At 38.1% G+C, this 23,372-nt stretch overlaps 1 long non-coding RNA gene across 2 annotated transcripts in view; it reads left to right on the top strand.

The window, feature by feature from the left end:
* LOC123334514 overlaps nucleotides 1-23,372 on the top strand; it is a 53,461-nt gene that overhangs the window by 6,092 nt on the left and 23,997 nt on the right. For both annotated transcript variants that reach the window (XR_006552517.2, XR_006552514.2), the window contains exon 2: nucleotides 17,095-17,191. This is a non-coding gene — a long non-coding RNA (uncharacterized LOC123334514). The remainder of the gene's footprint in view (nucleotides 1-17,094; nucleotides 17,192-23,372) is intronic.

The following is a 23,372-nucleotide window of genomic DNA, read 5'->3' as shown; positions in this document are numbered from 1 at the left end:
CACATCATTTCTGCCATTAAAAAAAAGAAATTACTGAAGTATAGTTAATTTGCAATGTTGTGTTAATCTCTGCTGTACAACAGTGATTCACATATATATATATTTTTCATATTATTTTCCCCCCATTGTATTTTGGGAAGATAGTGAAAGAAGTAATTTAAACTAATCTCTGAATCTTTATGTAATATTTAGAAATATATAATTCCAAATTTACATTAGAATGAAAGTTACATGAAAATGAAAATATTGTATGTATAGGTTTTATATATTTTTAGTATGCCTTTAAAATATGGAAGTCTCTACTAGGTAGCCACTGAATGAAGAACTATAACTTGGGTAATATATAGTCTGTTCACTTTGCATTAAAGGTCACCAGTCACAAATACTAAGAGCGAAGGAATGCTTTGATAAATGACTCTTTAGTGATCTGTTGGCATATTTTAGTTTTAATAGAAGCCTGTGGAGCATGAAAGAGAAAACAAAACATCCCCTGAGAAAGAAAATATGCTAAATATTGATGTGAACTAAAAAAAATAACAAATTAATGATTTAAGAGGTGTAACTTCTCAATTAAAATGTGATACATTTTTCATGTGCTCACAATATGGCAAAATAGTTTCAATTTATTTTCTCATAATACTTTTATATATTTTACCACATCAAATTCACTAGAAGAAATTGTGTGAAACTTTTACTTATATATACACACATACACACACATAGATATGTATCCATTGCTTGTATTATGGTAGAAGTATATGCAATTTCTAAAATCATGAGAAATTACACAGAAGCTGAAATGACAAAATAGAAGGAAAAATAACCCTTAAGGAAAATTAGCAATTTGAATGTGACAGATTTATTAAGAAATATCAAGCTTTTTTTTTTTTTTTTTTTTAACCCAGTCTCTTCAGAACGGTAGAACCAGAAACTGAAACTCTTAGAAAGGGAGTAAGAAATCACTATGAAACTCTCTCTAGTCAAACAGGAATTTGTCACATAGCACTCCTGAATTTGTTCTTAATTGTTCTGAAAGAATGGAATCACTGTTCTTAAAGATGACTTCAATGACATAGTGATCACTGCATCAAAGTACTCACATATACTTTTAAGTTCTGGACATGGAACAGTGGAGTGGTTCAAAATGGGGAAAGGAGTATGTCAAGGCTGTATCTTGTAACCCTGCTTATTTAATTATATGTAGAGTAAATCATGCGAAATGCCAGGCTAGGTGAACACAAGCTGAAATCAAGCTTGCCAGGAGAAATAATCAGTAACCTCAGATATGTAGATGACAAGTGACCCTAATGGCAGAAAGCGAAGAGGTGCTAAAGAGTGTCTTGATGAAAGTGAAAAAGCTGGTTTAAAACTCAACATTCAAAAAACTAAGATCATGCCATCTGTTCCCATCACTTCATTGCAAATAAATGGGGAAAAATGGAAACAGAGACAGACTTTGTTTTTTTTGAGCTCCAAAATCACTGCAGATGGTGACTGCAGCCATGAAATTAAAAGATGCTTGCTCCCTGGAAGAAAAACCATGACCAACCTAGACAGCATATTAAAAAGCAGAGACATCACTTTGCCAACAAAGGTCCATATAGTCAAAGCTATGGTTTTTCCAGTAGTCATGTATGGATATAAGAGTTGGACTATAAAGAAGGCTGAGAGCTGAAGGATTGCTGTTTTCGAACTATGGTGCTGGAGAAGACTCTTGAGAGTCTCTTGGGCTGCAAGGAGGTCAAACCAGTCAATCCTAAAGGAAATCAACCCTGAATATTCATTGCAAAGACTGGTGCTGAAGTTGAAGCTCAAATACTTTGGCCACCTGATGTGAAAAGCTGACTCATTGGAAAAGACCCTGATGCTGGCAAAGATTGAGGGCAGGAGGAGAAGGGGACAACAGAAGATGAGATGGTTGGATGGCATCACCGACTCTATGGACATGGGTTTGGGTGAACCCCGGGAGTTGGTGATGGACAGGGAGGCCTGGCGCACTGCAGTCCATGGGATCTCAAAGAGTCGGACATGACTGAACGACTGAACAAATACTTTTAAGTGAAAATATATTTTCTTCATAATTTTCAAAATAATATGACTTGTTAATGACCAAATCATGAATATAAAGATAATATATTTATCACATCATTATATGTTCTTTGCATATTTGCTTATTGGTACTGCTTTTCTTTTTTAGGGCCAGGATATTTAGGGCAATGTTTGACTCCTTGATTAGAAGCCAGTGTTGTATTCTAAGTCTGTTGAGATATAATTGACATATAACATTTTATATGTTTACTGTGTACACTGTGATGATTTGATATACTTACACACTAGAAAATGTTTACCACCATGGTGTTACACTTCCATCACATCAGATAATTATAATTTCTTGTTTATTGTAAGAATATTTAAGACCTATTCTCCTAATGACTTTCACATATATAGTGCAGCATTGTAAATTATAGTTATACATTAGATCCCCAGAACCTATTTTTTAATATCTTATAATTGAAAGTTTAGACCCTTTGACCAACATCTCTTATTTTCACCATCTCCCAGCCCCTGGCAGCCACCATTTTACTCTCTCTCCATGAATATAACTTTTTGAAATTCCTCATATAAGTAATATTGTACGATGTTTGTCTTTGTTTCATTTATTGCATCTAGAGTAATGCTCTGTAGGGCTAGCCATGTTGTCACAAGTGGCAGGATTCCCTTTTTTCTCCTGGATAAATATTTAATAATATTTGTGCATACACACAAAACCCATATCTTCTTTATCCATTCATCTATAGACATTTAGGTTGTTTCTATATTGGCTGCTGTGAGTAATTCTGCAGGAACACGGGGGTACAAATTTCTCTTCAGTATAACAATTTTATTTCCTTTAGGTGCCTGCCCAGAAGTAGAATTTCTAGATTATAGGATAATTCTGTTTTTAATTTTGAAGTACCTCTATACTATTTTTCAATGGCAACCCACTCCAGTAATCTTGCCTGGAAAATCCCATGGGCAGAGAAGCCTGGTAGGCTGCAGTCCACAGGATCGCAGAGAGTTGGACATGACTTAGTGACTTCACTTTCACTTTTCACTTTCATGCATTGGAGAAGGAAATGGCAACCCACTCCAGTGTTCTTGCCTGGAGAATCCCAGGGACGGGGGAGCCTGGTAGGCTGCCATCTATGGGGTTGCACAGAGTCGGACACGACTGAAGTGACTTAACAGCAGTAGCAGCAGCATACTATTTTTCAGGGTAGTTATACCAATTTATACTGCTACCAACAGTGCGTAAGGATTATCTTTTCTTCTTGTTATCTTCTTTTAATAAAATTCATTCTAATAGATGTGAAGTGACATATTATTGTGTTGATTTGCACTTCTCTGATGATTAGATGTTGAATCTCTTTTCAGGTACCTGCTGGCCATTAATATATCTTCTTTGGAAAAGTGTCTATTCAGTTTATCTATCCATTTAAAACATTTTTTCCCCCCCTTGGCTGTACTTCCCTAATGGCTCAGTTGGTAAAAGAATCCACCTGCAGTGAGGGAGACCTGGGTTCGATCCCTGGGTTGGGAAGATCCCCTGGAGGAGGGCATGGCAGTGTCCTTGCCTGGAGAAGCCCCATGGACAGAGGAGCCTGGGGGGCTACAGTCCACGGGGTTGCAAAGAGTTGGACACAACTGAATGACTTTCACTTTCACTGCATGATATGCAGATTCTTAGTTCCCTGACCAAGTATCAATCCCACACCTCTTTTATTGGAAAGGCAGAGCCTTAACCTTCCCTGGACTACCAGAGAAGTCCCTCCTCTGCACATTTTTAAATGGATATTATTTGTACTATTGAGTAAATAGTATTATATGCATTCTTTATATATTTTGATTATTAGTCCTTTATTAGATATATGCTTTGCAAATATTTTTCCCATTCACTAGTTTGCCTGTTTATTTTGTTGATTGTTTCCTTTGCTGTAATGAAGCTTTTTAATTTTATGTAGTCCATTTATTTATTTTGCTATTGTTACTTGTGCTTTTAGTGCCATATCCCCCCAAAAATGTCATTGTCAGGATATAAAGGAGCTTCTCCCTATGTTTTCTTCTAGGAGGTTTAGGTCTTATGTTTAAGTCTTTTATCCATCTTGAGTTAATTTTTGTGAGTGGTGTAAGATAGGAGTCCGACTTCATTCTTCTGCTTGTAAGTATCCAGTTTTTTCAACATTGCTTGACCCCCTTGTCAGATAGAGGTTGAGGGTTTATTTCTGGGCTTTTGATTCTGTTCTATTGGTATGTGTGTCTATAGCTTTAAATTATAGTTTGAAATCAGTAAGCATAATGATACCAATTTTGTTCTTCATTCTCAGTATTGCTTTTCCATCTTGAGTTCTCAGTGACTCCATAAAAATTTAAGATTTATTTACTTATTTTTTACCCATCCAACTATTCAGTGCCTTTTGATTGAAAAATTACTCACTTGCTCTCAGTTCCCCTATGGGAGGAATCATGGAACAAAAAGGTCTCTTCTGGCCCTGAGCTGTGGGGTCATGAGGGAGAGGTGATGTAGGTAAAGTCTGTTTCTTTTACTCTCTCCAGTTAACTCAAACTCATTTTTTTGTTCCAACACTGTGCTGAAACTGCTCTGCTAAAATCTTGCTCTTCCTCCTCATATTCTATGACATTCTCAGACCTTTTGTGGATATACCTGCTCCACATTTCTTGCTCCCTCTTAGGGAAGAATTTTTAAGCTTGTATCTTGTATGCCTTTTTATCAATCTAGCCATGCACTCAACCAGGTGCTGACAGTTTCTCTCTTGCTTTGCCAAGGGCAGAGATAAAGCTAAAGTTTGAGATCTCTCCTTGTCCTGCAGATTTGGACCAACTTTTTCATGTGCTCACTAGGCATCTTCCAAAACTCCGTGTCACCGCCATAGGGAGTCCATTCAGGGAGCCAGCCACAGGGTTGAGGGTACATAGAGTGCTCTGGTGCCCATGGACTGACTGTGAGACCCTGTAGGGGAAGTATCCCCAGTGCTTTTGGGTGGACTTCTTGATGGAGTCTGTGACACAGTAGGATCTGATTCCCTTTAGTGCCTTCCAAGGGTCTAATCTGCTGCTCTCTCAGCTTCTTTCCAGTTTGCAGTAATGTAGCTCATGAGTCCGTTCTTGGGAGAGGGTGAGAAAGAAGAGGACCTCTTTTGGCAGCTTCCTGCATAAGTGGGAAACCTGAGCACTCACTCACACACTCTCAGTTCCCCTGCGGGAAAAATCATGGGCCAAGAAGATCTCTCCTGGCCCTGAGCTGTGCCGCCTTGGGGGAGAAGTGACATAGGTAAAGTCAATTTCTCTTACTCTCTCCAGAGAATTCAAACTCTTTTTTTTTTTTTTTTTTTTTTTTCACTCTAACAGTGTGTTGAAACTGCTCAGCTAAAGATTTTCCCTTCCAAAAAAACTCTCTCATTTTTGTGTGGTTGTCTAAGACAGTGTTCTCCATGGGCTCCCAGACTGTGGCCAAGAGGGGCTGAAGCCAGGACTGAGTTCTTTATGTTCATTACCAGGTGCAGGGGTAGGCAGGACTCCTCCTGGATTCATGGGCATACGGTCCTGTGTCCCAGAGCTCCCTCCAAGGCATTTTTGTCTGTGGATGGCTGCCAAGTTTTTATTGTTTGACCATGTTGCTGATGTAACTCCTGAAGTCAGTTTTAATGTTTAGTAAATATTTAGTTTATCTCCACCAGGTTTTCATTCTGTGATGAGGTAGAGATTAAGTAGGCCTAACCCACTCCAGTGTTCCTGCCTGGAGAATCCCAGGGACGGGGGAGCCTGGTGGGCTGCCGTCTGGGGCCCCACAGAGGCGGACACGACTGAAGCGACTTAGCAGCAGCAGCAGCGTCACAAAAGTGGCAGATTGCAAAGCTGTAACAAAATCAGAGCATATTTATTCTTGACTCCATTACAAGATAGAAGTGTAGACCCCAAAAGGGCTATTTGTGAATGTCCCCTCTGTCAGCAGTGTTTGATATGTGGAGAATTGGTTCCATATGTATTAAGATATTAGGACCATTCCAAGTCGAAATGTGTAATATCTCAGTATCCTCCTGCTTTGCACAGGAAGGAGCAAACCATAAAATGGGTGTAGTAAAGCCCTGCCCACTCAAACTAGCCAATTGGTATCACAAACAATAATAAAATCTACATATGTACGCACATCTTTTTGGGTTCAATGTGCAAGGGCATTCTGGGATATTTGCCATTGGCAGAATGCTAGCATCTTCAGCTTCACTGTGTGTGTGTGTGTGTTTGTGAGTCGCACAATTGTTTATGACTCTCTGCGACCCCATGGACTGTAGCCTGCCAGTCTCCTCTGTCCTGGGAGTTCTCCAGGCAAGAATACTAGAGTGGGCTGCCATTTCCTTCTCAGCTTCACTAAGCATCACCAAATGGCTCTCAAAATTATTGTATTGATTTACACTCTTCAGTGGTATAGGAGCTGCCATTTTCTTACATTTTTGCAGATGTTTGATATTATCCAGGCTTTTTACTTCTGCCAAACTGAAGATGTGAAATAATATCTCATTGTTGTAATTTGCATTTCCTGCACATAAGTGAGGTTGAGCATCTTTTGCTTTCTATTGGCTATTTTGGGCAAGTGTCATATCCCTTGGCCCTTTTTTTTCTATTTGTCTTTTTATTAATGATTTAGAATAATCCTTTGTGCATGACACTGCTATAAAAATTACACTGTGTAATAAGACCAAATGAAGGTTCAATTTTTTTTTGAGAGAATTTTTATGGAGAAAACATTCTCCTTTTTCACTTTAGCAGACCTGTTGGTTGATAATCTGATATCTACCACCCTCTTGTAGGAACAATGAGGGATTATGTACTAGTTCTCTTCTCATTATTCATTGTTTCTTTCTTACCACCAAAACCTGATTTAAAAGGAGGTAGAATTTCATTCCTTGAAAAGTTACACTTTTCTGGCTCCTGGTGGGATATAAGTAGGTGTTTCTGGACAAAATTCTGGAAAGTCTTCTTTAAAATGGTCAGACTTTACTGGATTGTATTTTTTACCTCACCACAACTTAACTTTCCTGCCTAAAACATGAATCAGTGATGCAGAATGATGGGGAATACATTATGTTATCACCATGAGGATGAAAGGTACAGCCAAGAATGAGGATAAGAAAAGTAAAAGTAACTGAAGTAATGAAGGTATTGTTGAAGGGCTGTGTTTGTCTTAGACTGTCAGCTTCAAAAGTTCTTGCTAGAGGAAAAGATAATTCCTGATACGTATTTCCCATTGCATAATGGTGCTATTATGTGTCACCTAAGAGAATTCCTAACTGATGCAGGGACAATAAGAACCTTGATTTTTGAGGTAGACAGGAATAAGCTCCTGTATCACCATAAATCACTTTGTATGGAACTTTTTCATATTTTACATAATTTATTCAATTTTTTGTTTCAGAAAAGGATACAGTACTTAAACTTTTAAATGTTGATTAAATGATGGGAGTGGAGTTCCTTTTAGTACATGTTGACTTTTATTTAATATCTGGAGAGGAGATGAAGGGGGTAAACCCTAAGACAAGTCTACCCAGATGGGCTGATGACAGATTAGATCACAGGTGACATCCCAGAGTTGGCAGAGGTAGAGATAATGCAAAAAACAAAATAAGCAAACATTTCTGCTTTCTGAAGCTTAGATTCGTGTTTTGGGAGACAGACTATAAATAGACCACTAATTAAATATGTAATATAGGTAAGGAATGGTACGTTAAATGAAGAAAAATTAGGAACCATAAGGAAACCACCATTCCAAAGTGCTTGGGGATTAGCAGAGAGGTTGCTCCATGTTAGATAGACCTGCCAGCAAGGCTTTTCTGGTAAGGAGATGGTTGAGCACCTGCACAGAGTGAGGAAATGAAACACAGGGCAGCCATGTAGAGGGAGTGTTCTAGGCTCGAGCAAGTGCAATGACCCCTGGGACCAGTGAGCAGAGGAGGCATGAGGGAGAGTGAGGGGAGATGGTAGGGGGAGCTTGGGGACCACACCATGTTTTTCCTGATAAAGACTTCTCTTTCTTTTGAGGACTTAGATTAAAAAGTTATATACAACTGCTGGCAGCTTGCCTCTTACATGAAAAATTAAGTATCCAATGCAGCTTTGGGGCCTGACATAACCAGTCGGTATTCTTTGAGCCACACTGAGGCCAGAGAGCATCTGTGGAGTGACAGTGTGTACATTTAAAAAGGTGTCCCTTGTTTGTATGAGGTTTTTTTTTTTTTTTTTTTTCATTTTTTTATTTTATTTTTATTTTTAAACTTTACATAACTGTATTAGTTTTGCCAAATATCAAAATGAATCCGCCACAGGTATACATGTGTTCCCCATCCTGAACCCTCCTCCCTCCTCCTTCCCCATTCCATCCCTCTGGGTTGTCCCAGTGCACCAGCCCCAAGCATCCAGTATCGTGCATCGAACCTGGACTGGCAACTCGTTTCATACATGATATTTTACATGTTTCAGTGCCATTCTCCCAAATCTTCCCACCGTCTCCCTCTCCCACAGAGTCCATAAGACTTTTCTGCTGGTAGGCAGCACATTGTGAGGCTGTGGCTTGGTGAGCAGAAAGTGGCCTTATTACAGCCCCACTTCCATCCTGGGCTTGAGAGTCTCAAGGTTGTTCACAAGCAGCATCATCACACAGGGTGGCTCTGGCAAAGACTGCTTTAATCATTTTACTTCTAGCCCTCGGCACAATTTGCAGTTCTAAAATAATGAACCTAGATTGAATTTAAAGTGATCACAAGTTATTATGCAAGTCTAGTCACTTGAAGATGCTGTCCAACTCTGTATCATGATTCTTGCCCTTACTCTTTCTGAGAGTATTTTTTAAGAATGATGCAGGGACACCAGCAAGGCAGTCATATAATTTCTTTTTCCATTCAATTTTTTTGTTTTGTTTTATCTCAAAAATGGGAATGAGGTTTTTCTTACACATCTTCTTTGGCTTCCTCATCAACAAAATAATAGATTGGAAGAAAACCAGGTGACAAGGCTTTCTTTCATTCCTGCCCTTTCTTCTGTTTAGTTCCTAATTATCTTTCTTTTTCTTCCATCAGGTAGTTTTTATCAGATACTGGTAATAGTTCCACAAACCCTTTCTTGAAACATCATTGAAATTTCAGTGCTACCTTTGAATTACACAGCATTTTAAATTCAAGGAAGATAGAGAGATTGTAAATTCTCATGATATGAGGTTTCTTCCTCTCACTTGTAAGTAATACCTGTGGTAAGAAGGATGAAATAAAGAATTAGAAATAAAGATTGTGCATGCCAGAATTTTACAGTCACTCAGTGAACCCTGGGGTGTGGAGGCTGCAAGGAAGCTCAGATTCCTGGTCTCTTTATATATACATCAAGTTTTTTGTTGTTGTTGTTTTTGAAAGAAAAAGTATATTTTTCTTTCAAATCAGGGAAGAGATTACTGAGTCTGCTCAGTCCTGCTGGCGGACATCCTGAGGTGGGGTAGGGGTCACACAGCTATCCTTGCTGGGCTCCAAGGAGACAGCCTGCTGTGGCTAAAACATGTGTTCTTATTAAATATATATCATAAGTACCTCTGTTGACATAGTTAAACTCCTACCATAAAAAATGTTGTACATAAAACAGCTAAGTTAATGTCTCCATAGCAACCTTAAAACCTGCTGAATGTGGCATTGCTAACTTAAGGGATAGTTGATTTTTGGTCCAGACATGAACACATACTGGGTGTACTTGTGCAACTTTTAGTGTTTATAAAATCATAATAAAACTACATTGAGAACATAAGAGTTTAATGCTATCTGTTGTGTGGGCAAACCTTGTTTTATCCTTAAAAACAAGCAGCTGTAGTTCTCACAGCCTTCCACTAGTTAGTAGAAATGTCTAGATTCCTTCTCTCAGTAGCTCAGTTTTATTTGAAGGGAAAAAACAAGAACAACCTAACTTGTTATATGCTTCATGTGTAACAGACTTTGATGGATGGTACATTGTAAATTCTACTGGCTTAAATGTGATTCAAGGTTGTCAGTTTGCAGTGGTTTATATTGAATGGTTGTTCCTAATATAGGCAAATAAAAACTGTGGTGTTAAACATATGAACTATTTTTCATGGAACCACTATGTAACCCAGAGCATGACATTGACTTACGACAGCAAGTGTTTCTGATTTAGATTCAAAGAGTCAATATATTCTGAAGGAATTTACAAAATTCGAAAAACTGTAATGCCAATCTTTGATATATAAATAGATGATATCCATCTTTATATATCTTAATGTCTTCAGAAAAAAGTACTGAAACCATAAAAAGTCAAAATATTTAGGAGAACAGTGTGAATGGGTTAATATTAGCAGCATGTTCTATAACGCAAATGTTATTTATAATGCAAATATTGCAGCCAGTTTTTAAGGACCACCATTTTGAATTACCATAGTTAAGATTAAATCTTGCTTAATTGGTGGGTTTTCCCTCCCTGGCATATAAGCCATTTATTTCTAAAATGAAGCTATTTTATCCCTTGTCATCACACAGCCATAAAAATTGCAGGCAGTCAGAAGTTAGCAATGGCTGCTTCACAGACCCACAGCAATACTTACTAACAGATTTTCAAAGCAGTTCAAAGAGTCCAGTTTCCATCTGTGTTTGGTGAAGGGTGCACAAACCTTGAGGCCATCTGAAAACTCAGCTTCATCTCTAACACTTGGAATAACAAAGGTGTTATTTTTCAAAGCTGCATTCTCCCCTCCTGGGGTGGCTGTGCAGATTCAGTTCAGGGAAGGTGGGAAACTTCAGAGCAGGTATTCTCCTTCTAGACTTTGCCTCCTTCAGGGAGTTCCTTTGAGGGTGTCACAATGCTGGCCTCCTGAATATGGGTTATTGCCAATAGAGGCCAAGAGGTAATGAACCTTATAGACAAATCCCTTCTGATTTTCTGAGCAAAATATCCACATGGAGCCAGTATCTCCTTTCTTCCTGGCCAGGGGTGCTATTTAATCAGGAGAAAGTAGGGGGTGCTCTCTGCCCACGTTACACTGAGGAATGCAGCCTGAACATCAAATTCCGTTTCACTCAGCTGCATTCCTAAAACTAAGGCTGCAAGTTGTTGGGGGAAAAGATAGTTCAGTGTCCTTGTCTTTGGTTGCTACAAATGAGTGTAAGCATTCCATGGAATACATAGTTTTTCTGTTTATTTTAATATCTCCTGTGCTACTTTTCTATATCTTCTGTGCACACTTTTTGATATGGTGTCTTTTTAAAAGCATAATGCTTATCTTATGCAAAGCAAATTGCATAATTGTGCAATGAGTGGGATGCTAATGGGAATGTGGATATTTGCTATCTGCTGTCTCTCTGTGATACTTTCTGTCCTTCTAACTAACATGGAGAAGTCAAGACTAATGTGAGCAGTTCACTCAGATAGATTCTGTATTTTTGATTTTCTGAGTTATTCTCATGTCTCAAAACTTACCCAGAAACTCTTTTGTAAATTCCCCAAAAGCAACATCAAATTATTCTTCCGTTTACTCCAAATTCCAATAACTATGTGAGTAGTTTTATTTGAGAATGAAGTGAAGTGAAGTGAAGTCGCTCAGTCGTGTCTGACTCTTTGAGACACCATGGACCGTAGCCTACCACGCTCCTCCGTCCATGGGCTTTTCCAGGCAAGAGTACTGGAGTGGGTTGCCATTTATTTGAGAATAAGCTACTGAAAAAATGCATACCTTTCATAAAAATCACTGATTGATATATCCTAAGACATCTTTATAAGACCAAAATTTTTATTTTAAAGGGTCAATTAAAAAAATTTAATGTGATAAAAGTGAGATTTTGTGATAGAAGTAATAGAACTTATATATAAATATTGTCCTTATTATATAAAGATTTTCTAATTTTTAAAAATCCATCATATATAAATTGCTTTAGTAAATAAAACTTTACTTATTTAATAAGAAAGATTTATTCTACTTATGAAAATAAAATAAATAACAAAAAATCTTTGTAAGTAAAAGTGCTTCTGACCGCAAGATGAAATATACTATTTTGGTATGACAAAGCTCTTTGTCTGAAGTTTAAAAAGGAATCATAGTAACATTTTCAGTAAAATTAAATGGGGGCTTCCCAGGTGACTCGAAGAAGGCAATGGCACCCCATTCCAGTACTCTTGCCTGGAGAATCCCATGGATGGAGGAGCCTGGTAGGCTGCAGTCCATGGGACTAGTCGTGTCGCTAGGAATCGGACATGACTGAGCAACTTCACTTTCACTTTTCACTTTCATGCATTGGAGAAGGAAATGGCAACCCACTCCAGTATTCTTGCCTGGAGAATCTCATGGACAGAGGAGCCTGGCAGGCTACAGTCTATGGGGTCACAAAAGAGCCAAGAGATGGACACTACTTAATGACTAAACACTGACCAAAAAAAAAAAAAGAGAGATAAAAAGGTATTAGCATCAAGCTGTGAACTTCTTTTTAGGGGAGAGAGAAGTGGAGAAGGATTTAACAAGATTGTACTGCTCTCAAGTTTCCAGTAGGGTAGAACCAGCAATAGTCCTCCATGTGAAACAGCACAGACCAGGAATGTCCACTGAGAGAACCAACATGAATGAAGGAATCATGGCTGACATATTGCTACTATTTTTACACAGGAGACTTGCTTCACTGTCTCAGCAGTTCTTCACTATCAATGCCTGTACAAAGAATCCTAAAATAAAGTAGAAAGTAGGGGTAAATGAGGAGGTAATAGATTATACATAAAAAGTCAGATGCAATGAAACAGTCAAGATGTTTGGCAAGAAAAAGCACCTAAAAGCTGTTGAGATAAGAAGTTAGATAATCATATTCCATCCACAGCCAAGCTTCTGTCTCAGCACTTACAGTTTAGTGAGAAAGGAAAGCATTTAAAAAATAATGGTGTTGAGCATAGTCATAGAAATACCAAGCCCTCATATGATAAGGACACTAATATGGAGACATCTAGGGCAATGCAGGTTAGAAAATGGATTGTCATTAAAGATTCCAGTTTTTGAAAGTTTGATTTGTTCTAAACTAGTCGATTTGAATGTATCATGATTTTTCTATCACTCGGAACTTTTTTCTCCCACATCTCTGAGTCCAATTTTCTTAAAATTAGAATCTGCTTATCAACCATATTTTAATCTGATATCAATGGCAGACAGTTAAGAATTTACTCAATGAACTCTCTTAGAATTCATAACCTCTTATGTGACTTTGAGAGTACAGGTTATTGCTTATTTTGCCTCTTTATAGCTCCTGGTAAAAATTATGAATATATTCATGAATGAGTCTATAAATCAATTAACATTGGAATTTTAGAGCTGGAATTTTCATTAGCCTAATTTGGAAAAGATTCAGCAAAGTGATACTAGGAGAGTGAAGCAAAGTGACCTCCAAGGTCATAGAGGGAATTGTGGGAAGCAATTTAATTAAAACCTAAGGCTCAGAACTAATGGAGAGTAAGGATAGTAGGCATGTATCAGTTTTCCTGGAATCATGCTCTAACCCAAGGACCCTGGGCAGAAAAAAAAATCAGTTGGGAGTTATCTTTTATATATAATATCTACTACCATGTTATGTGGGCAGCTTACTGGCAAACCTGTTCATAAATATGGCCAGTTGGCTGTCTTTCATTGGTACAGTCATCTTCTAGCCATGGTTTTTAACCCTTGAGCATTTAGAAATAGTGAGGGCATTCTAAAAATAATTTTATTTATGTATTTTGGGTCTTCACTGCTGCACGGGCTTCTCTCTAGTTGTGTCAAGCAGGGGCTGCTCTCTACTCGTGTGGGTTTCTCATTACAGTGGTTTCTCATGTTGCGGAGCATGGGCTCCAGGATGCACAGGCTTCAGTAGTTGCGGTGTGTGGGCTCAGTAGTTGCAGCTCCTGGGCTCTAGAGCACACGCTCAATAGTTGGGGTGCACGGGCATGTGAGATTTCTGGGATCAGGAATCCAATCCATGTCTCCTGCAACGGTAGGCGGATTCTTTACCACTGAGCCACCAGGGAAGCCCTGAGGGCATTGTATTCAGTCTCAATGATTGGAGTCTGCTACTGGCGTTTAGGAGAGCTTCCCTGATGGCTCAGGTGGTAAAGAATTTGCCAGCAATGCAGGAGACCTGGGTTCAATCCCTGGGTTGGGAAGATCCCCTGGAGGAGGACATGGCAACCCATTCCAGTATTCTTGCCTGGAGAATCCCATGAACATAGGAGCCTGGCGGGCTGCAGTGCATGGGGTTGCAAAGAGTCAGACATGACTGAGCGAGTAAAACTTACTGGCATTTGGTCAGTGGGAGCCGGGAGTGGTACATGTCCCATAATTTCTGGGATAGTTCAGCCCCTGGAAGAATCATACCACCGAAGCTGCCAGTAGTTATTTCTTTTGAGAAATCTTTTCTAAGAGTTTTTCTTTTTTTTTTTCAGTAGAGTTCAATAATTTTTTAGTTGCTGTATTTTTTGCTTTATGATGTGTATTTTATGTCACAGTTCTATAAATATTATTCCAACATTAAATCTATAGCATATTTTTTGTAAAGCTCCATTTTGATATTTGAGTTAGTTTTTTTCAATTGCAGGTATACTGCATATTTCTAATATAAATGTATAAAAAACAAAAATTAAAAGTAAACTTAATCTCTCATCCAGAAATCTACACTATTAAAGTTTTGATGTTTCTCTTTTCAGGTGTGTATGTATATATATTTTTAAAATGTTATCAAATTGCATATAATGCTTCTAATATTAATATTTTAACTACCAAACAAGTCAAGAGTATTTTACAAGCCATAAAATATTTTAATATAATTATTTTAGGTGGCCGAATAGAATTCCATTGTGTAAATATACCACATTTTTTGATGTTATAAATGAAGGTAAAAAGCACATCATTGTGTCTAAGTCACTGAACTTGTCCCAAGTTATATCCTAAGGGAAATTCTAGAAGTAAATTTTTCTGCAAGTGATGTTTCACAATGATTTAATAGAAATCCTAAGTTGTTTTGCTTTCTCATGGTCTTTTATACAAATTAAATTCCATGTACTTTCAAGAGCACACTTGATGTTAGTAGTGAAAAAAGATGATGAATAAATGATAGAGGGAAAGACAGACAGGGAGATAGCGAAAGGGGAAAAAGACACATGGAAGAAGGAAGAAAGGCAAAGAGGAAAAGAAGGAGAGAAGGAAGGAGGGAGAGAGAAAGAAACTGATTTTTCCTCGTATTTTGCTATATTTACTTTTTTCTTAGTATGAAACCATTAAAATCAAGTGTTTTATTTTTATTTGTGTCAAAAATCTCTGACTTGTATAAACATTTATTAGAATTAACTCAAATAAAGAGAGTGGTGTTTAAAAGATGAAACAGAATATGATGTCCAAGAATTGAGAATGGGAAATGTAGGGTGGAGTGCTAAGGCTATTTGTTCAGGATGGAGTTCTCCAGGTCCACTCATCTTTCCTTCTGTAGAGGAATCCAACTCAAAACAAATTGTGGAATTTGATTAAATGTCAGTGATAGAAGCAGGTTTAGAATGAGAGTCTCCTGATTTCATGGTTCAGTTTCTTCTCAGCATATTATTGGCTCTGACTTCATCATCATAAAGTAAAATTCTGGGAGAGCTGTCTTATTCTTAATTTGTAAGCATTAAGACATTGAAGAGACATACATACACACAAATGATTGCCACATGAGTCATTAAATGCATAAATAATTAGGTGAATTTATTATGTAAGTGTCAGAGGAAGTATTTAGAGATACAATGTTCAAGTCTAATTCATGAATAACATTTACTGGACTATCAGAGTTGATCACTTGCATGTAAGAGTAATTGGGTTATTTAATTCTTTGATTCTTCCTCAATAAATGTTTTAGGAAATAATCATGAATGTCAACTCGAACAATAATGATATAAAAAGCAAATTTTTATACATTGTGATGTCAGAAAATTCTGAAAGATAGGAATACCAGATCACCTGACCTGCCTCTTGAGAAATTTGTATGCAGGTCAAGAAGCAACAGTTAGAACTGGACATGGAAGAACAGACTGGGTCCAGATGGGAAAAGGGGTACGTCAAGGCGGTATATTGTCACTCTACTTATTTAACTTATATGCAGAGTACATCATGAGAAATGCTGGGTTGGATGAAGCACAATCTGGAATCAAGATTGCGAGGAGAAATATCAATAACCTCAGATATGCAGATGACACCAACCTTATGGCTGAAAGCAAAGAAGAACTAAAGAGCCTCTTGATGAAAGTGAAAGAGTAGAGTGAAAAAGTTGGCTTAAAGCTCAACATTCAGAAAACTAAGATCATGGTATCCGATCCCATCACTTCATGGGAAATAGATGGGGAAACAGTGGAAACAGTGGCAGAGTTTATTTTTGGGGGCTCCAAAATCACTGCAGATGGTGACTGCAGCCATGTAATTAAAAGATGCTTGATCCTTGGAAGAAAAGTTATAACCAACCTAGACAACATATTAAAAAGCAGAGAGTTACTTTGCCAACAAAGGTCTGTCTAGTCAAGGCTATGTTTTTTCCAGTAGTCATTTATGGATGTGAGAGTTGGACTATAAAGAAAGCTGAGTACCAAAGAATTGATGCTTTTGAACTGTGATGTTGGAGAAGACTCTTGAGAGTCTCTTGGACTGCAAGGAGATCCAACCAGTCCATCCTAAAGGAAATCAGTCCTGAATATTCATTGGAAGGATGATGTTGAAGCTGAAACTCCAACACTTTGGCCAGGTGATGCAAAGAACTGACTCATTGGAAAAGACCCTGATGCTGAGAAAGATTGAAGGCAGGAGGAGGTGGGGATAACAGAGGATGAGATGGTTGGATGGCATCACTGACTCAATGGACATGAGTTTAAGTAAACTCTGGAAGCTGGTGATGGACAGGGAGGCCTGGCCTGCTGCAGTCCATGGGGTTGCAAAGAGTCTAACATGACTGAGCGACTAAACTGAACTGAACTAACTGATGCCAGATAGTCTTGGCTGTAATTTCTACTAATGCTAGAATTTTGTGTTTTCAGATAGAGAATCAGTGGCTCTTCTAAGGGGATCCTGTGTACTGAAAATGATCACTGTTGCTCATTTCTTCTCTTCCACTAAATTACTTTGTGACACAGGGTAAGTTCTTCATTTTTCTCTTGTGAACTAAAGTTTCCTTCATGCTTAAATGAGCAGATTAAATACTCTCTTTCTCATTCTAAAAATCCCATGAATGTAATATTTGGAAATGATAAAATGTGAACAAGTTGGATTCTCCATTCTTTCTCCTTTGGAGTCTTATCACCTGATGCTCTTTTAAAAGTGTCTCTAAAAGAATGGACTGAATCTCTGGTGACTAAAGAGCTCAGATTTCTGATACTCTCTAGTTCCTATAAGTGACAATTAAGGGATTATTGAAGCATTCAACCCTGTGTTCATCTGTGATTGTCTCTATGACAGACACAAATAATGCGTATTAAACATCCATGTGCAGCTCTATATTTTCCAAAACCTGTTGTAGTTGGGTTATGACCATGTGATCTTGTCACATGACCATGTGCAACAGGAAGATAAGTGGAAGAGATGAGTCACTTCTGTTCAGCACCTATTACAGTGTTTCTTTTTGCTCTTTCTTTTTCCCACCGAGGAAACATAGAAAGCTACACATATTGAGATGGCAAATTTCTGATTATCATAGGGATTGGCTTGAATTTTTATTTATATGTTCTCAAAGGGATAACAATATCTATTGACCCAAAATGGACTTTGTATGGGTGAGAGAATATATTTAACTGTGCTTAAGCAACTAAGATTTAGGAATACTCATATTTTACCACAATGTAACTTAGCTCATCTTGACTCATAGAACCTCTATATTATGGCTTCACTGTCATATTACCCATTAGGAAATTGACATAAATTTAGCAAAGACATAAAATGTAAAGAACTTGACCAGTATTGACAATGTTGATGACATTATATAGTTGCTTAGGGTTATTTTATTAATCTTACATTTAGGGAAAACTGATCAGAATTTCTGGGACTTTTTACTTGATTCAAGACAATCTTCTGCTTGCCAATTGCCCTGGACGCTTATAAAGTTACCATTGTTCTATGGAACAAGACTTTAGAAAATATAATGTCCTTTTAAGGAAAGAGTAACTCCAAATATAAATTTTCAGATGTTTTACTGTTTGAAGTGGTATAGCAATTGTCATGAGTAATTTACACATGTTGGTTTATGCAGAGTATTTTATGTGGAAACCATAAGTAAGCATTTAAATTTGAACTTAGTATTATATTTTCCTAATATCTGTAATGTGCAATATTGAAAATAAACTCATGAAAATATTCCAACTATGTACTGGATATGTATCGTTACCTGGATGTTTTACAAGTCAAAATCTATCTCTTTATCTTCATTCTTTCATTTCCTTCCCTCAGCTGTGTTCTCCTTTGTTCAGTTCAGTTCAGTCACTCAGTCCTGTCCAACTCTGCAACCCCATGAATTGCAGCGCCAGGCCTCTCTGTCCATCACCAGCTCCCGGAGTTCACTCAAACTCATGTCCATGGAGTCGGTGATGCCATCCAGCCATCTCATCCTCTGTCATCCCCTTCTCCTCCTGCCCCCAATCCCTCCCAGGATCAGAGTCTTTTCCAGTGAGTCAACTCTTTGCATGAGGTGGCCAAAGAAGTACTGGAGTTTCAGCTTTAGCATCAGTCCTTCCAAAGAACACCCAGGACTGATCTCATTTAGAATGGACTGGTTGGATCTCCTTGCAGTCCAAAGGACTCTCAAGAGTCTTCTCCAACACCACAGTTCAAAAGCATCAATTCTTCAGTGTTCAGCTTTCTTCACAGTCCAACTCTTACATCCATAAATGACCACTGGAAAAACCGTAGCCTTGACTAGATGGACCTTTGTTGGCAAAGTAATGTCTCTGCTTTTGAATATGCTGTCTAGGTTGGTCATAACTTTCCTTCCAAGGAGTCAGTGTCTTTTAATTTCATGGCTGCATCACCATCTGCAGTGATTTTGGAGCCCCAAAAAATAGTCTGATAGTTTCCACTGTTTCCCCATCTATTTCCCATGAAGTGATGGGACCAAATGCCATTATCTTTGTTTTCTGAATGTTGAGCGTTAAGCCAACTTTTTCACTCTCCTCTTTTGGCAAAATTATTATTTACAGGTTCTGACCCAGGTCTTATCCCTGGGTTGGGAAGGTCCCCTGGAGAATGAGGTGGCAACCAACTCCAGTATTCTTGCCTGGAAAATCCCATGGACAGAGGACTCTAGTGGGCTACAGTCCATGGGGTCACAAGAGTTGGATACAACTTAGCAAGTAAACCACCACATCTCACTACAAACATTCTGAGTAATACTGAATTCATTCATTTCTTTCATTTCCCAGGTAAAATTAGTTCTAAATTTCTGTTGATCCTGTTCCATAATCTACTAATTGTGTGTTTTTATTAATTTTGTTGGAATATATATGTGTGTGTGTATATATATATATACATATACATATATATATATATATATATATAGTGTATATAGTTGATCTGCAATGTTGTGTTGGTTCCTGCTATACAGCAAAGTAAATCATTTATACAAATACATATACATATACTCTTGTTTTTAGCTTCGATTCCCATGTAAGTCATTACAGAGTATTGACTAGAGTTCCCTGTGCTAAACTGCAGGTTCCTATTAGTTATATATTTTATATATGCTGCTGCTGCTAAGTTGCTTCAGTCATGTCCGATTCTGTGCGACCCTATAGACGGCAGCCCACCAGGCTTCCCCATTCCTGGGATTCTCCAGGCAAGAACACTGGAGTGGGTTGCCATTTCCTTGTCCAATGCATGAAAGTGAAAAGTGAAAGTCAAGTTGCTCAGTCATGTCTGACCCTCAGCGACCCCATGGACTACAGCCTTCCAGGCTCCTCAATCCATGGGATTTTCCAAGCAAGAGTACTGGAGTGGGTGCCATTGCCTTCTCCAATTTTGCATATAGTAGGATGCATATGTCAATCCCAATTTCCCAGTCTGTTTCTTTCCCCTTTCCTCCTTGGTAACCATAAGTTTGTTTCCTAACATCTGTTTGTATTTTGACTACTAATTACTTTAGTAATAGCTGTTAATATCTCTTATTTGGATTATAGAAACAGATCATCTTGTTTCCCCTACTGGATTCATCCTGCACATTTCTGTCAGAATGCTCACATTATTACATCTTTTTTCAGTTTTAAAACCCCTTATATGTCTGTTTTGGATAAATACTCTATAATCTTAGTGATCTGTATCTTGTGATCTATGTGGTAATGATTGATTCCCACCACTCTTCTGTCTCTCATACACAGGTTTCAGTCTCACCCTGTTTGTGCTAATCCCATTGTAAACCTGCTTGTTTACATCTCCACACTTTGCCTCTGCCCTGTGCATAGATGTTCTTCACTCCTTGTTTGGCAAAAGTTATCATCTTCCTTCAATTCCCTGCTCACTGTATCTCTGCTATGTTACCACAAATTCCTTTAAGCACAATAGGATCCTTTCTTGTCTAGACTCCCAGGGTGCCTTTCCCATGTCTCCATTATATCACTTAAATATTTGAAATAAACTTTTACAATCTGCTTTCTTCTTTTCTATTATCACTTCTAGAGAGTAGGGTATAAATATCATCCATTCCAGTACCCTCAAGACCAATCAATAAGAAGCCTTCACAAAAGAAATAAAATATTGTATTCTCTTACATATGTTTTTCATAAGTAGGTTTTGCTGGTTGCTGTAATAGGAGACTGACAACTGGAAATCTTAGTTGAGGGAGATGAAATTTCCTTTGGGGGCTAGATACTTTCATACATTTGCCTGGACATTGTAAAAAGAATACTGAGAAGTCTCCTGGAATTTAAGGATGAATACTTACTGGCTTTTGAACTGTGGTGTTGGAGAAGACTTTTTAGAGTCCCTTGGACTGCAAGGAGATCAAACCAGTCAATTCTAAAGGAAATCAATCCTGAGTATTCATTGGAAGGACTGATGCTGAAGCTGAAACTTTGGCCTTATTATGAAAACTTTGGCCACCTGATGTGAAGAGCTGACTCATTAGAAAAGACCCTGATGTTGGAAAAGATTGAAGGCAGGAAGAGAAGGGGATTTCAGAGGATGAGATGGTTGGACGGCATACCAACTCAATGGACATGAGTTTGAATAACTTCCAGGAGATTGTGAAGGACAGGGAAGCCTGGCGTGCTGCAGTCCATGGGGTCACAAAGAGTCGAACACAACTGATCAACTGAACAACAACAACTTACTCATTAGATGTAGTTCAGGTAATTTTCAGTGATACAGAAAAATGAAAGTTGCTCAGTCGTGTCTGACTCTTTGTGAACCCATGGACTGTACAGTCCATGAAATTCTCCAGGCCAGAACACGAGTGGGTAGCCTTTCCCTTCTTCAGGGGATTGAACCTGAAGGGATTGAACCCAGGTCTCCTGCATTGCAGGCAGATTCTTTACCAACTGAGCCACAAGGGAAGCCCACGGTGATATAGAAGCCAGGTGGAATTTGGAGCTCAGAGCATATATTTTATGTGAAAATATACTGTGTGTCACAAATATGAGTTTCAGTGTTAGCTTCTTAGGCAGGTACAGGTGGTCTTTTTTTAAAAAGTTAAATTTATTTATTTTTAATTGAAGGAGGAGATCTTGAAGCCATAAAATTTCTGACAGAAATCTAAAGAGTACAGCTGTAATGGGAGATTCTGGCCAAGAGAATACTAGAAGGACCAAATAGCTATGATTTCCCATATGAAGTAGTCTAAAATGGAGGATAAAATAAGAGAAGCACCATGACTCTATGACAGAGCAAAAGTTCATTGTGATAGGATGGATTTGGATGGGACATGAAATTCATATTTAAATTGTGTCAACTCTTTTGGTGGTACAACTCTGGAGGATTTTGGTATGAAGTCTTCAACCTAAGTAAGGGTCACTAAGGTCAAAACTAACCTTGAGAATCCCTTATTAAGATGCTACCTTGGTACTCAACATTCAATCTCTCAGTATTTTCCGACAAGTTAGTAGTCTCACATTAGGTTCTATTTCTTTATTTGAATGTTGGATAAAGAATTTATCTTCATTATGGGTCATTTTGCATGGAAAAAATATTTACTAACACCTTAAGAAAGACATTATTATGGATCAAGAGAAGAACTGAGTTATCCTTTCAATAGTACACTCATTATGACATGGATAATCAAATCCCTTATGACTATACAGTGGAAGTGAGAAATAGATTTAAGGGACTAGATCTGATAGACAGAGTGCCTGATGAACTATGGACAGAGGTTTGTGACATTGTACAGGAGACAGGATTCAAGACCATTCCCAATAAAAAGAAATGCAAAAAAAAAAAACAACAAAAAACAATATGGCTGTCTGAGGAGGCCTTACAAATAGCTGTGAAAAGAAGAGAATCCAAAAGCAAAGGAGAAAAGGAAAGGTATACCCATTTGAATGCAGAGTTCCAAAGAATAGCAAGGAGACATACGAAAACCTTCCTCAGCAATCAATGCAAAGAAATGGAGGAAAACAATAGAACGGGAAAGACTAGAGATCTCTTCAAGAAAATTGGAGATACCAAGGGAACATTTCATGCAAAGATGGACTCAATAAAGGACAGAAATGGTAGGGACCATTTCTGGTAGGGAAGGGTAGGGAATGGTAGGGAAGCAGAAGATATTAAGAAGAGATGGCAAGAATACACAGAAAAACTGTATAAAAAGGATCTTAATGACCTAGATAATCACAATGGTGTGATCACTCACCTAGAGCCAGACATCCTGGAATGTGAAGTCAAGTGGGCCTTAGGAAGCATCACTATGAACAAAGCTAGTGGAGGTGATGGAATTCCAGTTGAGCTATTTCAAATCCTGAAAGATGATACTGTGAAAGTGCTGCACAGAATATGCCAGAAAATTTGGAAAACTCAGCAGTGGCCACAGGACTGGAAAAGGTCAGTTTTCATTCCAGTCCCAAAGAAAGGCAATGCCAAAGAATGCTCAAACTACCGCACAATTGCACTCATCTCACACACTAGTAAAGTAATGCTCAAAATTCTCCAAGCTAGGCTTCAGCAATACAAGAATTGTGAACTTCCAGATGTTCAAGCTGGTTTTAAAAAAGGCAGAGAAACAAGAGATCAAATTGGATTATCAAAAAAACAAGAGAGTCCCAGAAAAACATCTATTTCTACTTTATTGACTATGCCAAAGCCTTTGACTGTGTGGATCACAATAAACTGTGGAAAATTCTGAAAG

This window comes from Bubalus bubalis, chromosome 1, assembly GCF_019923935.1.
Source record: "Bubalus bubalis isolate 160015118507 breed Murrah chromosome 1, NDDB_SH_1, whole genome shotgun sequence".
Taxonomy (NCBI): Eukaryota; Metazoa; Chordata; class Mammalia; order Artiodactyla; family Bovidae; genus Bubalus; species Bubalus bubalis.
Note: the sequence above shows the minus strand (reverse complement) of the source record. Positions and strands in the feature narration are given on the sequence as shown.